The sequence below is a fragment of the Triticum aestivum genome, chromosome 7B (assembly GCF_018294505.1).
Source record: "Triticum aestivum cultivar Chinese Spring chromosome 7B, IWGSC CS RefSeq v2.1, whole genome shotgun sequence".
NCBI lineage: Eukaryota > Viridiplantae > Streptophyta > Magnoliopsida > Poales > Poaceae > Triticum > Triticum aestivum.
In genome coordinates, this window is record NC_057813.1 from 149,519,505 (window position 1) to 149,540,374 (window position 20,870).

The following is a 20,870-nucleotide window of genomic DNA, read 5'->3' on the forward strand; positions in this document are numbered from 1 at the left end:
ACCATGTATATGTCGTATGACGGGGTGGCCTTCCAATGACCTGTAGGCGCTGGTTCTTGATCGTCTTCTGCATCGTCGTCCATACCGTCGATATCTTCGGAGTCAAAGTCGAGCATGTCAGTTAAATCATCGACAGTGGCTACAAAGTGGGTGGTGGGTGGGTGTTGAATTTCTTCGTCGTCCGCATCCCAACCTTCCTGACCATAGTCCGGCCAGGGCTCTCCTGATAAAGAGAGAGACTTTAGTGAATTCAGGATGTCGCCAAAGGGCGAGTGCTGAAAGATGTCTGCGGCAGTGAACTCCACGATCGGTGCCCAATGGGATTCGATTGGCAGGGGCGCGGGAGGTTCGGAGTCCGGAGAGGAGTTCGGCACCTCGGAGTCACGGGCTTTGAGGAGGACAGGGTTGGTGTTCGGCTCTATTGCCGTAGAGGTAGCAGCCCCCGAGGCGGTGTCTAGCCACCCATCCTCGATTGGCGCAGTCAGCTCCGAGCTAAGGGTCAGAGCGGACACTTGTGCGGCCTCCAGGGCACTGTCCGACAACAGAGTTAGATCATGCTCATCATGACAGTGCGGCGCGCCTGGCTGCGGCTTGAACCCGTCGAAGATCAAGTCTTCGCGGATGTCGGCCGTATAGTTCAAACTTCCAAATCTGACCTGATGGCCAGGGGCGTAGCTTTAGATCTGCTCCAGATGGCCAAGCGAATTGGCCTGCAGTGCAAAGCCGCCGAATACGAAGATCTGTCCGGGGAGGAAAGTCTCACCCTGGACCATGTCGTTGTCGATGATAGAAGGAGCCATCGGGCCTATAGGTGACGACACAGAGGAACTCTCAATGAAAGCACCAATGTCGGATCACACAGAGGAGCCATCGGGCTTATCCTGGTCAGATCACACGAGGGGCCCAAAGTATATCTCTCCTAATCAGAGGGGCAAATCCCATCTTGCTCGACCATGTCTCACAGCATGGGTCTAGACAAGCCCGAAACCTACCTTTGTAACTACCCATTCATGGAGTAGCGTTTGGTCGGCCCAAAGCAGGTCTGTCACCATCCTGAGTACATGCACCAGCTCAGGTCTTAGGACATAGAACGTATGTTGTACTAGAGACTCACAAATGACATATCGCTACGTATCATAGTTGGGTCTGTCCGACTCGGACCTTATCTCGACTCGAATCCGACTATGTAGAATCCGACCAGATCCTTCCGAGTCCATATTATCCGGTTAGCATCCAATGCTCCATGGCTAGTGAGACCAAGCCATCGACCGGGTCATATGCTAGTCTAGTCGGTTGCACGTCCACACAACCCTTTCGACTAGGAACCTTTTAGGACAATCATCATATGATGCATAGTCCCACAAACAAGTCATGTACTTGCTGATACACATCATTGATAATGTCCAAGGACTATATTTATTCATAAGCACAAAGGAAATATCATCATACATGATTGCCTCTAGGGCATATCTCCAACATGAATCACTTCGGCATATCTCCATGCAGAATTCAGATGCATACTTTCTGGTGCAACAACGAGCGCTGGAGGATTTTAGCGCCAAACAAGAGAAAACTAATAAGCTTGATAAGCTTCTCGCCAGCATGGTGGGTATGCATGATATCGATTCTTGAGCTCTTCTAAAGTGGTTTCAGTTCTGGCTTGTTCTGCTGCCGCATTTATTTGCACCGGTGGCCAATTTAGACCTAGTGTATGTAATATGCTGCTTTGTTCCCTATATTTGCACTAGTGGCAAACTTTGATTCCCAGTGGATGTAATATGTATAATAACTGTAATAGCTTAGCGTAATTTGCTTGCTTACTTATTTTCGTACTATCTTGTTTATTTGATTGGTTGTAGTCACTGCATTTTAGCTCCACAATAACCATGGGCAACATACTGACCATTGTAACCATGGTCCTGCTATTTGTCGTAGTGACCGTGGGAGTCCTACGGGTCATAGGATCCATGGTCCTTCTAAGGGGTGTATAATCATTGGGCCTTTTACGGGCCGTATGATCAATTGGTCAACATGGGCCCCAATAGGCCATAAATGGGCTAGAATGGAAATTGTCTGTTTATGGCCAGACCATAACGGACCGTTAATAGGCCGATATATGTATAACGGGCTTAATTGTATTGACATGCATAACGGGTCGTTAATGGGCCATATTTGGTGACGTTTTGGAAATAGGTCAACGGGTTAACGGGCCACAAACGGGCCGACTGTAACCAAGGGCTGAATTTGGCCCACAAGTGGAACAGACCAGTAACGGACCGTAAGTAATAAAATGCTGGAAATGAGCCCAAGAACAAATGGACCCTTAGAAGACTAAAAGGTAACATAGGCTGGAAATGGCCCAATGAAATAATGGACCGTTAATGGGCATAAAGCGATACATTGTTTATTTCGGGGCAATTTCACTACGGGCCTTTAATGGGCCCACAATTACAAAGGGCCTCATATGGGCTGAAGGCGTCAATGGCCATACATGGGCCAAAAGTTAAAACGGGAAAAAATCATATTGGATGGCCTAGATAACGTTACTAGGCCTAATTCAGATAGGTCATAACAGGCCGTGAATTAGCGGGCTATAAATGGGCTATATGCGAACATGTCATTTACAGGCTTTCTATGGGCAGGCACACTTCCTTTTGACCAAGTCAAATGAGCCGGCCTTTTGACCTAAATGGGCCTCTCTTGGGACTTGCAACGTGTCAACGTATCATAGGCGCATCCTATCCATTGCGCGGTTAACATCTGTTTCGATGCGGAGCCGACACGTGGATCCTCTGGCGAATGATAATTTACACGTGGATAATCCCCATTGGTCAGGGCTGTTAACGGGTTATCGGATCCAAACCGGAACCCGATAGCTTAACGGTGACCCGTTACGGTGGATGCCACGTGTCGGTTACCCTTGATGAAAAAACTTCCATGACGCGCCATTTATCGTCATGGAAGTGGACACTTCCGTGATGTAAATTTGGTATTGGCATGGAACACTTCTACGATAGCATAGGTATGACTATCTTGATTCTGTCATAAAATCATCATGGATGTACATGCATGGCAGAAAAAGTGACCTACTGTGACAAACACGTATCATCACGGAAGTGGTGTTTTTTTGTAGTGATAGTGGTAAGTCGGTAAGAGACATCATAAAATGCACCATATCTAATAAAGTATGGTTACGATGTTCGGACACACAATTAAGTTGTCGTGTTCCAGGTGGCATGAGTTGTGAAACAGTTCCAGATTGTTTTAAATGAAGGCCAAACTCGTAACTCAAATATCCGCCTCCGCGATCAGATCGTAGATACTTTATTTTCTTGTTACGATGATTCTCTACTTCACTCTGAAATTCTTTGAACTTTTCAAATGTTTTAGACTTGTGCTTCATCAAGTAGATATACCCATACCTACTCAAATCATCTATGAAGGTCAGAAAATAATGATACCCGCCGCGTGCTTCAACACTCATCGGACCGCATACATCGGTATGTATTATTTCCAATAAGTCATTAGCTTGCTCCATTGTTCCGGAGAACGGAGTTTTAGTCATGTTGCCCATGAGGCTTGGTTCGCAAGTATCAAATGATTCATAATCAAGTGATTCCAAAAGCCCATCTGCATGGAGTTTCTTCATGCGCTTTACACCAATATGACCTAAACGGCAGTGCCACAAATATGTTGCACTATCATTATCAACTTTGCATCTTTTGGCATCAATATTACGAGTATGTGTATCACAACAATCGAGATTCAACAAGAACGGACCATTCATCAAGGGTGCATGACCATAAAAGATATTATTCATATAAATAGAACAACCATTATTCTCCGACTTAAATGAATAATTGTCTCACAATAAACAAGATACGGATATAATGTTCATGCTAAAGGCTGGCACCAAATAAAAATTATTGAGGTCTAAAACTAATCCCGAAGGTAGATGTAGAGGTAGTGTGCCGACAGCGATCACATCGACCTTGAAACCATTCCCGACGCGCATCGTCACCTCATCCTTAGCCAATCTTCCTTTATTTCGCAGCTCCTGTTTCGAGTTACAAATATGAGCAACCGAACCAGTATCAAATACCCAGGTGCTACTACGAGCATTAGTAAGGAACACACCAATAACATGTATATCAAATATACCTTTGTTCACTTTGCCATCCTTCTTACCCGCCAAATACTTCGAGCAATTCCGCTTCTGGTGACCACTTTCTTTGAAGTAGAAGCACCCAGTTTCAGGATTGGGTCCAGCTTTGGGCTTCTTCCCGGCAGTGGCAACTTGCTTGCCATTCTTTTTGAAGTTCCCTTTCTTTCCCATGCCCCTTTTCTTGAAACTAGTGGTCTTGTTAACCATCAACGTTAATGCTCCTTCTTGATTTCTACCTCCCGCGGCCTTAAGCATTGCGAAGAGTACAGGAATCATTTTGTTCATCGCTTGCATATCATAGTTCATCACGAAGCCTTTGTAGCGTGTTGGTAGTGACTGAAAAACTCTGTCAATAACACTATAATCTGGAAGAACAACTTCTAGCTGAGTCAAGTGATTATGATACCCAGACATTTTGAGTATATGTTCACTGACAGAACTGTTCTCCTCCATCTTACAGCTATAGAACTTGTTGGAGACTTCGTATCTCTCAACCCGGGCATATGCTTTAAATATTAACTTCAACTCTTGGAACATCTCATATGCTCCATGAAATTAAAAACGTCTTTGAAGTTCCGGTTCTAAGCCGTAAAACATGGAACACTGAACTATTGAGTAGTCATCAGATTGAGCTTGCTAGACGTTCATAACATCTGCGTTAGCTCCTACAGCTGGTCTGTCACCTAGCGGTGCATCAAGGACATAATTCTTCTGTGCAAGAATGAGGATACTCCTCAAGTTATGGACCCAGTTTGTGCAGTTTCTACCATAATCTTTCAACTTAGCTTTCTCTAGGAATGCATTAAAATTCGGGGGAACGGTAGCTCGGGCCATTGATCTACAACATAGATATGCAAAACTATAAGACTAAGTTCATGATAAATTAAGTTCAATTAACCAAATTACTAATGAACTCCCACTTAAATAAACATCCCTCAAGTTATTTAAGTGATACATGATCTAAACCATGTTTGATCATCAGGCGTGATGGGGTAGTCATCAATGGTGAACATCTCTATGTTGATCATATCTACTATATGACTCACATTTGACCTTTCGGTGTCCAGTGTTCCGAGAGCATGTTTGTACATGCTAGGCTCGTCAAGTTTAACCCAAGTATTATGCATGTGCAAAACTGTCTTACACCCTATGTATGTGAACGTAGAGTCTATCACAACCCATCATCATGAGGTGCTTCGAAACGACGAAATTTAGCAACGGTGCATACTTGGGAAGAACACTTTTATCTTGAAATTTAGTGAAGGGATCATCTTATAATGCTACCGACACAGTAAGCAAAATAAGATGCACAAAGGATAAACATCACATGTAATCAAACTATGTGACATGATATGGCCATCATCATCTTGTGCTTTTGATCTCCATCTCCAAAGCATCGTCATGATCTCCATCATCACCGCTGGACACCTTGATCTCCATCGTTGCGTCGGGGTCGTCTCTCCAACTATTGCTTCTACAACTATTGCTAATGCATAGCGATAAAGTAAAGAAATTACATGGCGATTGCATTTCATATAATAATCAAGAGACAACCCTAAGGCTCCTGCCGGTTGTCGATATTACAAAACATGATCATCTCATACAACAACGTATATCACATCATGTCTTGACCATATAACATGACAACATGCCCTTAGACATCCTCTACTTTGTTGTTGCAAGTTTTACGTGGCTGCTATGGGCTTCTAGCAAGAACCATTCTTACCTACGGCAAAAACCACAATGGTGATTTATCAAGTTTTCTGTTTTAACCTTCTTCCAGGACCGGCCATAGACAAATTCGATTCAACTAAAGTAGGAGAAACAGACACCCGCAAGCCACCTTTATGCAAAACAAGTTGCATGTCTATCGGTGGAACTGATCTCATGTACGTGCACATGTAAGGTTGGTCTGGGTTGCTTCATCCCACAATACTGCCGAATCAAAATAAGACGTTTGTGGTAAGCAGTATGACTATCACCAGCCACAACTCTTTGTGTTCTACTCATGCATATCATCTACGCATAGACCTGGCTCAGATGCCACTGTTGGAAAATGTTGCATGGAAAACAAAAAAAATGTACGTACATGCAAGATCAATCAAGGAGATGCATAACAATGAGAGGGGAGAGTGTGTCTACATACCCTCATAGTCCATAAGTGGAAGCATTTTTTCACAACCCTAGTCACTGCATGCATTAGAGTGATTGCATCATGTTTATTTTTCCCAGAAAGTTGAAATGGGGATGACAGAAACCCCCAGCACCACTTAATACAACTAGGGTTACTAAAATACTTTTTCAATGAACCTAAAATGCCCTTCAAGAATGTTCATCATCTTTGCCTTGGTTTAGAACCTCTAACAAAAATGGTGCACACTTTTCTAGGACAGCATTGGGTCACTGAATTAAATCATATTCTATTTGCATTTGGGCATTTAAATGCTATATAATATTTTATATGTCCAAATAATCATGAACTAAAATGTTTACTGCTGGAAATAATCCAAACAATGGCCTTGACCAGTTTCATGATTTTTGATATAGTTTTGGTATTTTTAATAAAACCCCAAAGTAGAGAAAGAAATAAAAAACAGAAAATAAAAAGGAAACGAACTTACCTGGCCAACCTCACCTGGCAGCCCACCTGGCGGCCCAGCACTGTGCTGGCCCATGCCAGTCAGCTGCTTCCTCCCGCCAGGCAGGTAGGGAGGTGAGCGTCGGCGTGCCCGAGCTCGCCACGCCTCCACCTGCTTGCCGCCGAGCCGCTGGACGCGTGGATGAACTCCTGCTCATTGCCCCGACCTCCCCAACACCTCATTCGCCCCACTGCGCCTCTCTCTTGCTTTCTCCCCACCATGGCTGACACCGCCGGAGCCGTACCGCCGTCATAACCGAGGCCACCGTCGCCTCCTCGTCGCCCCGCCGTGTCCAGAAGCTCCACCACCATCCGCTTCGTCGAGCAGATCAAGCCCCGAGTGCTCGTTTGCCCTGGAGCCACTGCACCGACCTCACTCTACCTCGCCATCATCGGAGATCCACTTCGCCACCTCGCTCGCTCTAGCTCGTCTCCGACCCGGCTGCCTAGCTCGCCATAACCGCTGTGAGCTTCTGCCTCTCCTCCCCCTCTCCATTCTCGCTGTAACGCACCGTATCGACCGCACCGAGCACCCCTGTTCAAGAATTCATCCAATTAACCAGTTAACTTGCCGATTAATCCCTACTCGTAGGGTCGTCGAGTAGACGATAAACCGATAAATCGACGGATTAATTGATTAAATGGCCGATTAACTTGCCGATTAGCCTATTAATCCCCTACTCGCTAGCCAACTGAGCAGCTGCTAGTTAACGATTTCCTCAACAATGCCGAGCACACCCGCACGCGCCACAGCCTAAGCTCGACGCCAATGTGGCTCGGTCCATGCAACGGCCTCACCACCATGTCCAACAGACTCACCGCACCGCGTAGTCCTTATAGGAGCTAGCCCTGCGCCCCCACGATCACCTTAGCATCGATTTCAAGCTCGCTCGAACTCCGGCAGCCGCCAAGCTCGCCGTCGGTGTCGTTTACGGCGACCCCGAGCTCAACCACAACCACCACTATACGCGGCTTGCCACCAACTACGCTTAGATGCCCCCCCCCCCGTTTGTTCGCCGGAGTGCGAAACCCGCATCCCCCGCCGCGTCTGGTCATCGCCGGCGGCTAAATGCCGGCTATTTGACCTAGTTGACCAGGGATTTGACCCCCTGGGTCACTGACATGTGGGCCCCACCCCTGGTTAAACCTAGGTTAGCAACTAATCTAACTGTAATTAGTTAGTAAACTAACTGTGACACTGACCAGTGGGTCCCACTGGTCAGGTTTGACCTGGACCGCACAATTGACATGCTGACATAGTGTTGATGCAGTAATGCTTTTTCTGGATTTAATCTTATTTGGGAAATTCTAGAAATTAGTGCTAACTTCAAAAAATCATAGAAATTAATCTGTAACTCCAAATGCAAAGATTTATATATGAAAAATGATCATAAAAATCCAATCTATCCATCTGTACTGGTTTTATGCATGTTTAAACAACTTAACAATGATATTTAGTGCAAAACATCGTAAAGCACTATTTAAGTTCATAAGATGAGTTTGGGGTTGAACCTTTGGTTCAAAATGGCTCAAACCCATCTGGTTGTTATTGCATTAGCCCAACACACTCATTTTGCCATGTCATATGCATGCATCATATTGTTGCATATTGTTGTTTATTGACTGTGTTACCGGTATGGTTCTGTGAGGTAGGTTCTGCTCCTAAGGACTACCATGAGTATCTGACCAAAGGACAGAACCCGTGTACCGATCTACCAGGTAAGCAACCACTATTTGATCATATCAATAAAATCCCATGTTCTCGCTCCTACTCTCATTTACTGCATTTAAGACAATAACATTTCAAACTGATGTGTGCTGCGATAGTTGAACCCATTTCCTCTGCATGACCTGTCATTGCCATGGTAACTATATGAAACCCACTAGCATGTGTAGGAGTTGATTGAGCCATGTCTGTATTTCCTACCTTGCTATGCCTGCAATGCTTAGAGTTGTGTCAGGTCTTGTTCATCTGGGTTATGGGCTAGAGTGAAATGATTATGTCGGTGATGATAGTGAAGTGTTGAACACGATTTGCTAAAGGTATCGATGAGAGGCCATGTAGGAGTACATGGTGGGTTGTTCAATTGGAACCGTCCATAAGAACTGAGATCTGTGTGTGTGATTTAAGATCAGCTACTACAATGCATTGGGATCCTTAATTAACCCTCTCGGCTTATTAACCGCCCTTGTCCTCTATCCAGGAGTTGCAAGTAATTTCTGGTGTTTGTAGTATACTGGAGGTCGTGCGTAGCGCTGACCCTCAGGGTGGGCTGTGATGCGGTAGGTACATGGCATGATGTACCGGGCGCCCATTTGGTGTCTCGGGAACCCTGCATAGATTGTTCGGGGCCGTATGTGGAAACCTCGGCCGGACTCCCTGCGGATGGAACCTGAATATGCGATAAACATGGACTAGGGACTTGAGTGCTTTGTCAGGCCGTGGCTGACACCCTCGTTGGGCTTCCGCTTGAAGGTTGCCAAGTACATGACGTGTAAATGACGATAAGTGGTGGAAGCGTGTGTGAATAAGTACACCCCTGTAGGGTTAACATCACCTATTTGAATAGCCGCGTCCGCGGTAAAGGACTACTTGCTTGGCTATACAGTTCATAGATAAGTAAATGGAAACTACTAAAAGCCACAAGACAAGTGTGAGTGACGTGGATGGCCCTTCCGTAGGATGACGGAAGAGGATCCTGTCGGCGTTCTGGGAATGGGGGTACCCAGACTTGCCTGCCTGCGGCCTGCGGCGTGGTTCAGGGAGTGGCCCAGTACGGCCCATCTTCATCAACACATGTTCAAGACCCTCGCGAGGGGCCAAGCCTCGCGGGGCGGATGACAGGAGGCTTCCTCGGGCACAGCGTCATCAGGCTGGCTCGCGAGGAGGTGGAGAGATCAAGGCGGGGTACCTCACGAGGTGCCCGTGACGCAAGCCATGACAACTGAAGCCAGGCGGGCAACAGGCGGGCGCCAGCCTGCGCAGAGTCCTTGTTTCCTCTTTGGTGCAAAGGGGGCAAGCGCAGGCAAGAGTATCAAGCAAAGGCAACCATTTCAGTGCAACAAGACCAAGACCAGCAGAACGGCAGGATGGAGGTCATCGTGGAGCCCAAGCCGGCGTCACCTTCAGAGTCTTTGGCAGGCGAGGACCGACTTTAGCCAGGATGAGTGTACTTGTCACATCCCTGGTCCTGTTATGCACCAGGCTAGACCCTCATGTGAGCATCATGTTTTAATTCAAATGAAATTTGAATTGAGGGATTTTCAAAGCCTCAGAAACCTTCTAAAATGATCAACATTAAAATCTTCTCAAAGAAGTCCAAGAAAATGTTCCTCTTAGTCTCTGAAAATATTGCAAAGAGGTAAAACTCAAAACAATATTTTTGGTATCTCAGAGTTAATTATTTTGGGCCTTTGAATTAAATAAATAGCTATTTGTATTGGATATATATTTCTTAATTAATTAATATATGTCCAATAATTCTGATCTTTGATGAAGGGCTTTGGAATAATCCTACTAGTCCCTACCATAAATATCAGAAGCAATAAAAATGATTTAGTGTCTAAAACTAAATCAAAACAAACTACAGAAAATAGAAAACAGAATTAAATAGAAATAAAAGAGGGAGAGAGAAAACTTACCTGGCGCTCACCTCTCAGCCCACCTGGCCCAGCTCCTCCAGCGGCCCAGCCCACCGCCGCTTCTCCCCCTGTCGTCTTCCTCCCCCTCGCCCCGAAGCTGCTCGGTGGCGCGCGCGGCCACGCGCCCCGGCCACCTCCTCCCTCCCAGCCTTCCTGGCTCCTCCTCGACACCCCGGTGACGCCACGCGCCTCCCCGACCCCCTCTCACTTCTCCCTCGCTCTCTGGACCTCCCTCCCCCTCGCTCCTCTGCTTCCCCCCCCCCCATGACCGAGAGCCGCCGTCGCCGCCGCTCGCCATAGCCACGGCCACCGACCACCACTCGCCTCGCCGACCAATCCAGAAGGACCGCAGCGTCGTCCTCATCACCTACGCAGAGCCAAGCTACGCCGGACGCACTGCATCATCGCCATCTTCATCGCCTTCAAGCTCCGGCCCCCGAGATCGCCGGCGACCCCGCGCTCGCCTCGCAGCCTCCCCGAGCCCACTGACCACCCCTGCAGACTCGATGTGAGCTCCTCTTCGTTTCCCCTCCGTCTTTTCGCTCAATTTCGTGCCGTATCCATCGTCTCCGCCGAGCCCGAGAGCCATTGCTGCCGGCCACGAGGTCGCCGTGGCTAGAGCTCACGCGCGTCACCTCCAAGCACACCACCGTGCTCAGCACCACGCCAGGATCCCAAAACCCTAGTCTATTGCTCCTGTTGTGTACCGTAGCCACCGCTCGCGCCTCACCCGAACTCCGGCCGCCGCCGTCGTCATGATTGCCGTCGCCTCCGGCCACCCTAGCTTCTCCTGTTTGCCCTGTTAGATGCGCGCGAGCCTGGGCATCCCGTAGAGCCCCTCCGCCGCTGTTTTGGTCATCGGAGGGCGAATCCCGACGCTCTCCGCCGTCCCTGGCCTCGCCGGCGACGAGCCTCGGGTCAACTCCGGCGAGTTTGACCCGGGTTTGACCCCACTGGCCGGTTTGACCCCCCTCTCTCTCACTGACATGCGGGCCCCGCCCGGCTAATTAAGTTAGGTTAGTATTAACTAAGCTAGGTTAGTTTAGTTAGACACTGACACTCGGGACCCACAGGTCAGGGTTTGACCGGACTGTGCCACGTTGACCTGCTGACGTCATCATGACGTTAGGATGACGCAGTAATGTTTTCTGGATTTATTTTTATTCAGAAAATTCCAGAAAATTGTATAAACTTCTAAAAATCATAGAAATTCAACCGTAACTCCAAATTAAATAATTTATATATGAAAAATTATCAGAAAAATTCAAGGAATCCATCTGTACCATTTTCATGCATGTTAGAACAACTTATAGCTGCTGTTTAGCACAAATCAATTAAATGGCATTTGAATAATCACATATGGAGTTTGAATTTGAATCTTGTATTCAAACCAACCCCATTTAACTTGTTGCTAGATGCATTAGCCCAAAACACATTCATTTTGCCATGTCATGATCATGCATCATATTGTGCATTGCATTGATTGTGTTCCTTCTGTGTTGCCGGTATTTGTCCCCTCTCGATAGACGTGATACCGATGATGTGATCGTTGACACTGATGAAGACTCAATGTTATCTTCAGAAGTGCCAGGCAAGCAAAACCCCCTTGTTCATTCCGATAAAATCCCACTCTCTCGCTCCTGCTCTCTTTTACTGCATTAGGACAACACCGATTCATCTGTTACTTGCTGCGGTAGCTGAACCCCTTTATCCTTTGCATGACCTGTCATTGCCACAGTAAATAGATGAAACCCACTAGCATGAGTAGGAGTTGTTTGAGCCCTGTTGTGCCTACTCATTCATGCTTGTTTGTCATGCCTGCTACTGCTTAGAGTTGTGTCAGGTCTGATTCATCGGGGATGAATCAGAGGTGTGTGAACATGTCCTACTGTGTGTGAGCTAAGTGTGTGAATACGATTTGGTAAAGGTAGCGGTGAGAGGCCATGTAGGAGTACATGGTGGGTTGTCTCATTGCAGCCGTCCTCAGGAACTGAGTTCTGTGTTTGTGATCCATGATTCAGCTACTACCACGCATTGGGCCCGAAACCAATGGACCCTCTCGGCTTCTTAATCACCCTTGTCCTCTGTCCAGGAGTTGCAAGTAGTTTCTGGTGTTTGTAGTATGCTGGAGGCCGTGCGCAGCGCTGACCGTAGGGGTGGGCTGTGATGCGGTAGGCACGTGGCACGGTGTACCGGGCGCCCGTTTGGTGTCTCGGGAACCCTGTTCACATCGTTTGGGGCTGTGAGCGAAACTCCGGCCGGATCTCCTCATGGATGGAACCCGAATAGGCGATAAACCTGGACTAGAGACTTGAGTGTTTAGGCAGGCCGTGGCCGACACCCACGTTGGGCTTCCGCTTGAAGGTTGCCGAGTACATGTCGTGTAAACGGCGGTAAGTGGTGAGAGCGTGTGTGAAGAAGTACACCCCTGCAGGGTTAACATCATCTATTCGAATAGCCGTGTCCGCGGTAAAGGACTTCTGGGTTGCTTATATCAGTTCATAGACAAGTGAAAGTGGATACTCTAAAATACGCAAGATAAGCGTGAGTGCTATGGATGGCGTTCTCGTAGGGAGACGGGAGCGGATCCATAGTGGTGTATTGATATGGTGAATATGTGGACTCGTGTGCGCCACCTCAAAAGAGTTACTTGCAGTCGTAGTTCAGGATAGCCACCGAGTCAAAGCTGGCTTGCTGCAGTTAAACCCCACCATCCCCTTTGTTGATAATGATGCATATGTAGTTAGTTCTGATGTAAGTCTTGCTGGGTACATTTGTACTCACGTTTGCCTATTTTATGTTTTTGCAGAGAGACTTCGGTCTCGCTAGTAGTACCGCGTGGACTTCGACGTTTAGCTTGTTACCTCAGCTACGATCTTGTGCCCTCGGCAGGATCTGGTAGATAGTCAGGCTTCTCAGCCTTTTTCATTTATAGTTGTCTATACTCAGACATGTTAAGCTTCCGCATGTGCTTTGACTTGTATGCTCTGAATGTTGGGTCATGAGACCCCTGTTTGTAATATCTCGCTCCTCGGAGCCTATTGAATTAATACTTGAGTCGTAGAGTCATGTTGTGATGCCATGTTGTATTTGCACATATCGAGCATATTGTGTGTATGTTATTGAAATGCTTGGTATGTGTGGGATCTGGCTATCTAGTTGTTTATCCTTAGTAGCCTCTCTTACCGGGAAATGTCTCCTAGTGTTTCCACCGAGCCATGGTAGCTTGCTACTGCTCCGGAACACTTAGGCTGGCCGGCATGTGTCCTTCTTCGTTCCTGTGTCTGTCCCTTCGGGGAAATGTCACGCGATGAATACCGGAGTCCTGTTAGCCCGCTACAGCCCGGTTCACCGGAGTCCTGCTAGCCCAGTGCTACAGCCTGGATTCACTCGCTGATGACCGACACGTTCGATGCTGGGTCATGGATGCCTGTCCCTGTAAGTTAGTGCCACTTTGGGTTTACGACTAGCCATGTCAGCCCGGGCTCCTTATCATATGGATGCTAGCGACACTGTCATATACGTGTGCCAAAAGGCGCAAACGGTCCCGGGCAAAGGTAAGGCGACACCCGTGGGAATACCGTGCGTGAGGCCGCAAAGTGATATGAGGTGTTACATGCTAGATCGATGTGGCATTGAGTCGGGGTCCTGACAGCGTTGGTATCAGAGCTTGACTACCTGTAGGATTACCAAGCCAAACTGGTCGAAGTTGAGTCTAGAAATTCTTTAGTTATATAAGGGAATTGATTGTGGGATGGAACGTAAGGCTCTTTTTACTCCTTATACCTCATGGCCTTCTGATCTGAGTCATCATCGTCTCTTCTACGGGGATTAAGAACTAGGCTATCTCTTCTTTCTATTAGGATCACGTGTTACTAATCAGTAGACTTATAAGATTTTTGGATTTAAGTCTCAGTTCAGTTCCTACTACTTCCATATGTTAATTGTTGATCTCGGAACCTTGGTATTGTGCTTCTGAGTGGCTATGCCACCATTTTTGTGAATGTCTCAAATCTTTTGAGCATTTATAGCTGTTATGCTGTCCGAGTCATCCCAGGTCTCTAAACAGTCTAATGCATTTGCAAAATCCTTTTCCTCTGGTTTCAATGTCTTTTAGGCCAGGTTAATCACACAAATTGTTGAGTTGAGGTACTCTACTGCCTCGACCTTTATGTTGGAGTTATTATTATGACCCTAGGTGTCTCAGGGGATCATCTAGTAGTCTAGCCATGTTTTGTGTCCCAGTGTGATGATTCTGGCTTTTATTCTCGAAAGCATCCCGTGATGCCACTTAGTAGTAGGTATTCTACTCCTTGGGTTTTGAACCCGAGATTCACCCTACTTACTTCGTGTTGATAGTAATTGCTAGCTCCCTTAGGTTATTAGTAACCTTTGCGATAGTCCTTGAAGTCCGTGGTATCTTCTTCTTCCAAATACCATGAACTACTTATGGCAGAAGTTCCTCGTTGAACTGAACGATCACAACCAGAGTGCTCTTGATGAGTTCTTCATGCTATATTGTGACTCTGCCAGCTCAATCTTTCTGCATGGGTTATCCGGAAGAATTATGTTGAACCTGGTTCGACATACTAATCTACGCGTCCACAACTCAAAAAGTTATATGTTCCTTTGAGTTGTCCCTCTTTAGTTGTCTACTGACCTTCGTCTATCAATTGATAGTCAAGAGTATGCGTGCGTTCGTTTATCGATGCCTATTACTCTTGTGGTCCGTCAAGCCATTCTATCGCGGAATGACTAGGAGAAACAAACTCCAGTACCTCTTCCATATCTAGGATTGGGTTAAAACAATTGTACTCCGCAGATCAAAATGCCAATCTAGCTTTTGCCCTGTTCTACCTTGGAGTATTACCATCTTTTATATCGGGATTGTTATAGGAATTGCACACCATCCTATGAACTCTTGGTACAGTGATACTTCTTGCCATCATTGTTCATTCCTCGGTTCCTGTGTTATTGTAACCGGAATGCCGACAAATGAATCATGGCGTGTGAAATCAATACTGCTAGCAACTCTGTTGCTTGGTAGTTAAATGGACGATAACCTCATTCTTAGCGTGTTGATTATTGAATCGTCACCCTAAGACTGATTGTGCTACCTAGTCCTTGTTCTCGGTGCACTCCTCGATCGATGAGTTAGGATTATTTCAAATCTTCGCTCTATTGATCATATCGTCTTGCCTCAAAAAGCAAGATTGTTCTCGAGCTTACTAACATATCGGTGGTTCGTGACTTTCCAAATATCTTCTTGGAAGTGTTACCGGGTTGTTTCCTGACTGTTATGTTGAACTCGTGATCAAGTTGGTTTCTTGTGAACCACCCTTTCTCCAAGAATCTGTGTTGGATATCCCTGAGCTAGTTGGTTAAGCTAGACAACAACTTGGAGAATTGGAAGATAAAAGCTTGCCTGACTTAGTTCGTTCCAAAGGGATATTCTTGTGTAGTGTGTGTTGAAGAAAGATGATATCTTCATCGATTGGTCCCTATGATCAGTTGCTGGACCTATTGTCTTATCAATCCTTTGATTTGACTGTGGGCTATCATCAAATCAAATCAGTACCAACGATGCTCGTAATGTTGTCTTACTCGTGGTTGATCCCTCGAGCATACACCATTATATCTTTTGGGTCTCACCAATGCTATCACTTGTTCACTTAACTATGGAATTCCTTTTGAAAGGAAACCCAGATGAATTGTTGTTGAGCCCATTGACAACATCCTTGTCTTCTCCATAATTTTGCTGAGCATTAAGCTAGTGTTGGAAAACTTTTGAAAGCATTTGTTCATGCTAGCTCATGAAGCATATGTTCGCATGTAAGAAGTGACTTCCTCTAGTTCATGTGCATTTGATGCAAGTTGCCGCCGTGGATTCGAGGAAGATTGTTTTGTTTCCTTTGGAATCATCCCAAATTAGTCATGCACACGTGTGAAGTATTCTGTAGTCTGGAGGCTTGCAACCTTCATTCTATATGTGTTCCGTAGCACCCCAAGCCACTGACTGATTTGTTCAGGAAAAGGAGTTAAGTGTTAATCCATGGTAATGCACAGGACTCTGATATCCCCGATGATGGTTCCCTACCAGAACTCGGTAGTGTTTTATTGTAAGACTACCATGTGATCATGTTTGTCTGGGACAGCGTGTTCACATGTTGTAGCAGAACCAGCTCATGTTTTGGAGCTTGCTATCGTAATTCATTCCCCGAGAATCTCACAACGCCGTCTCGTCGATTTGTGTTGTAAACTTTCATTTTTCTTTCTAGACTTGATGAGTCTGGAATATTCTGACACCAACCAGATCTGAATCTCAGGCAGATGTGATGGTTGGAACATTTCCCAAGAACTATAATATTGGTCTCGCAATAACCGGTAAAGTGGATGTCGTGGCCAACACACCCAGCCGGAAGACCTCCTGTTGTAGTATCTTGATTGGAGGAAGTTGGCCACCTCCCCATAGGGATTTCATAGGATTTACTCCCTAGTTGCCCCTATGGATTTCTGTGTTCCGAAGTCCGACCTTTTTACTTGATGTTCTAGATATCAAACCATATCTATGAATGGGTTACACTAGCACATCAAGGAGAACATTAGAAGCGGAGTGCTAAATGTCTCTCGGTCGATCATCCAGATTTCGTTCCCTTGGCCTCGCTAAGGTGAAATCTGAGAAAGTGTTATCCTCCTTTGCATCTGCATCGTCCATCGCTATTCATCATGGTAGTATGTTGTGTTGTCAGCACCCTTGACACGGATGTTGATAAAACCTTGATGATTGTGGAAATGCTCAAGTTCTTGAGAGCACGCACAAGCGCTACATGTTATCATCGGCTCTAACTGGGATTCCTCTCAGTTTCCTCGGAAATGCTATGACCATTCAAACAGTGAATTCACTCTCTATTGTTGGGTTCTTCCCTAGTTACCAGAATCATTCCCAGCATTTGCATTTTGTTCCCAGCTTGCACCGCCAATGTGCCATTCTACCATGGGTCTCTTCCATTTCCGATGATAAGCAAAAATCATCCATTACGTTGTCTTCAACAAGGTAATCCACATCATCCAAGTCCGAGTATGCCATTCTACCGACCCCCTCCAAATGATCGCTTGTGATTGCCTTAGGCTGGTATAAAGAGTTTCAATGATCTTGAATCAAAGGTAATTCTTTTTGCCACTTAAGGGGATATATCTACGAGTCTCCATCCCTAAGATGCCTCGTTGTGGTATCATGGCAACTCAACTCCTCGCTACGTTGACAATCGTCTACCACCTTCTTAAGTGTGGAATTGTTATCTACCTAGTGACCCTCGTCATCTGTCTCACTCCATCTCTTCAGATGTATGCTTCGCGTCTCAGCTCAAGAGATGTTGCTACGACTCACTTTGTGAGCTGATCCTAGGTTGATTGATCTTCGAGAGGATAGATTCTTCTAGAGTTTTCCTTTCCTCTTCTCGTCATGCTAGTTGGAGCTCTCAGAGAAAGACGACGGGACAAAGATGGTGATCGAATCAACGCTTTGATAAAGTGCACCCTGGATCGTGAAGATTGTGCTAGTTTGCGTTCCCCCTTCACCCTACCCTACGCTTGAATCTCGGGACGAGATTTTGTTTAGTGGGGGTGAGTTGTCACATCCCTGGTCCTGTTATGCACCAGGCTAGACCCTCATGTGAGCATCATGTTTTAATTCAAATGAAATTTGAATTGAGGGATTTTCAAAGCCTCAGAAACCTTCTAAAAATGATCAACATTAAAATCTTATCAAAGAAGTCCAAGAAAATGTTCCTCTTAGTCTCTGAAAATATTGCAAAGAGGTAAAACTCAAAACAATATTTTTGGTATCTCAGAGTTAATTATTTTGGGCCTTTGAATTAAATAAATAGCTATTTGTATTGGATATATATTTCTTAATTAATTAATATATGTCCAATAATTCTGATCTTTGATGAAGGGCTTTGGAATAATCCTACTAGTCCCTACCATAAATATCAGAAGCAATAAAAATGATTTAGTGTCTAAAACTAAATCAAAACAAACTACAGAAAATAGAAAACAGAATTAAATAGAAATGAAAGAGGGAGAGAGAAAACTTACCTGGCGATCACCTCTCAGCCCACCTGGCCCAGCTCCTCCAGCGGCCCAGCCCACCGCCGCTTCTCCCCCTGTCGTCTTCCTCCCCTCGCCCCGAAGCTGCTCGGTGGCGCGCGCGGCCACGCGCCCCGGCCACCTCCTCCCTCCCAGCCTGCCTGGCTCCTCCTCGACGCCCCGGTGACGCCACGCGCCTCCCCGACCCCCTCTCACTTCTCCCTCGCTCTCTGGACCTCCCTCCCCCTCGCTCCTCTGCTTCCCCCCCCCATGACCGAGAGCCGCCGTCGCCGCCGCTCGCCATAGCCACGGCCACCGACCACCACTCGCCTCGCCGACCAATCCAGAAGGACCGCAGCGTCGTCCTCATCACCTACGCAGAGCCAAGCTACGCCGGACGCACTGCATCATCGCCTTCTTCATCGCCTTCAAGCTCCGGCCCCCGAGATCGCGGGCGACCCCGCGCTCGCCTCGCAGCCTCCCCGAGCCCACTGACCACCCCTGCAGACTCGACGTGAGCTCCTCTTCGTTTCCCCTCCGTCTTTTCGCTCGATTTCGTGCCGTATCCATCGTCTCCGCCGAGCCCGAGAGCCATTGCCGCCGGCCACGAGGTCGCCGTGGCTAGAGCTCACGCGCGTCACCTCCAAGCACACCACCGTGCTCAGCACCACGCCAGGATCCCAAAACCCTAGTCTATTGCTCCTGTTGTGTACCGTAGCCACTGCTCGCGCCTCACCCGAACTCCGGCCGCCGTCGTCGTCATGATTGCCGTCGCCTCCGGCCACCCTAGCTTCTCCCGTTTGCCCTGTTAGATGCGCGCGAGCCTGGGCATCCCGTAGAGCCCCTCCGCCGCTCTTTTGGTCATCGGAGGGCGAATCCCGACGCTCTCCGCCATCTCTGGCCTCGCCGGCGACGAGCCTCGGGTCAACTCCGGCGAGTTTGACCCGGGTTTGACCCCACTGCCGGTTTGACCCCCCTCTCTCTCACTGACATGCGGGCCCCGCCCGGCTAATTAAGTTAGGTTAGTATTAACTAAGCTAGGTTAGTTTAGTTAGACACTGACACTCGGGACCCACAGGTCAGGGTTTGACCGGACTGTGCCACGTTGACCTGCTGACGTCATCATGACGTCAGGATGACGCAGTAATGTTTTCTGGATTTATTTTTATTCAGAAAATTCCAGAAAATTGTATAAACTTCTAAAAATCATAGAAATTCAACCGTAACTCCAAATTAAATAATTTATATATGAAAAATTATCAGAAAAATTCAAGGAATCCATCTGTACCATTTTCATGCATGTTAGAACAACTTATAGCTGCTGTTTAGCACAAATCAATTAAATGGCATTTGAATAATCACATATGGAGTTTGAATTTGAATCTTATATTCAAACCAACCCCATTTAACTTGTTTCTAGATGCATTAGCCCAAAACACATTCATTTTGCCATGTCATGATCATGCATCATATTGTGCATTGCATTGATTGTGTTCCCTTCTGTGTTGCCGGTATTTGTCCCCTCTCGATAGACGTGATACCGATGATGTGATCGTTGACACTGATGAAGACTCAATGTTATCTTCAGAAGTGCCAGGCAAGCAAAACCCCCTTGTTCATTCCGATAAAATCCCACTCTCTCGCTCCTGCTCTCTTTTACTGCATTAGGACAACACGATTCATCTGTTACTTGCTGCGGTAGCTGAACCCCTTTATCCTTTGCATGACCTGTCATTGCCACAGTAAATAGATGAAACCCACTAGCATGAGTAGGAGTTGTTTGAGCCCTGTTGTGCCTACTCATTCATGCTTGTTTGTCATGCCTGCTACTGCTTAGAGTTGAGTCAGGTCTGATTCATCGGGGATGAATCAGAGGTGTGTGAACATGTCCTACTGTGTGTGAGCTAAGTGTGTGAATACGATTTGGTAAAGGTAGCGGTGAGAGGCCATGTAGGAGTACATGGTGGGTTGTCTCATTGCAGCCGTCCTCAGGAACTGAGTTCTGTGTTTGTGATCCATGATTCAGCTACTACCACGCATTGGGCCCGAAACCAATGGACCCTCTCGGCTTCTTAATCACCCTTGTCCTCTGTCCAGGAGTTGCAAGTAGTTTCTGGTGTTTGTAGTATGCTGGAGGCCGTGCGCAGCGCTGACCGTAGGGGTGGGCTGTGATGCGGTAGGCACGTGGCACGGTGTACCGGGCGCCCGTTTGGTGTCTCGGGAACCCTGTTCACATCGTTTGGGGCTGTGAGCGAAACTCCGGCCGGATCTCCTCATGGATGGAACCCGAATAGGCGATAAACCTGGACTAGAGACTTGAGTGTTTAGGCAGGCCGT